Raw genomic sequence first — 353 nt, 5'->3', positions numbered from 1 at the left:
AAAGAGAAAAAACAAAACCAGTTGGAGAATTCAAAAATGCATTTATTGATAATAAGTACGGAATTGAAATACATATGCCCTAACTAGTTATCCTTATAGCCTTGGGCAGAGCAAAAGGAGTTAAAAATACATAATTACTTTGAACACGAATTAACAAACACGGGAAACTCGATGATCTTCCAATTGTTGAGATTGGTGTTTGGAGGACAAGGGTACACTTCTACAACAACCACTTGATCAACATATATTATTCCAGCACTTTGAAAGGTTTGACGAATGTCACAAATATGGATCTTTTGTGAATTTGGTACCCGGTTTTCCCAACGAGCTAGCTTGCTTTCTCGTTTTTCCTT

Source organism: Cicer arietinum, chromosome 3 (genome assembly GCF_000331145.2).
Source record: "Cicer arietinum cultivar CDC Frontier isolate Library 1 chromosome 3, Cicar.CDCFrontier_v2.0, whole genome shotgun sequence".
NCBI lineage: Eukaryota > Viridiplantae > Streptophyta > Magnoliopsida > Fabales > Fabaceae > Cicer > Cicer arietinum.
The sequence above is the reverse complement of the archived record's forward strand: the minus strand, read 5'-3'. Positions refer to the sequence as shown.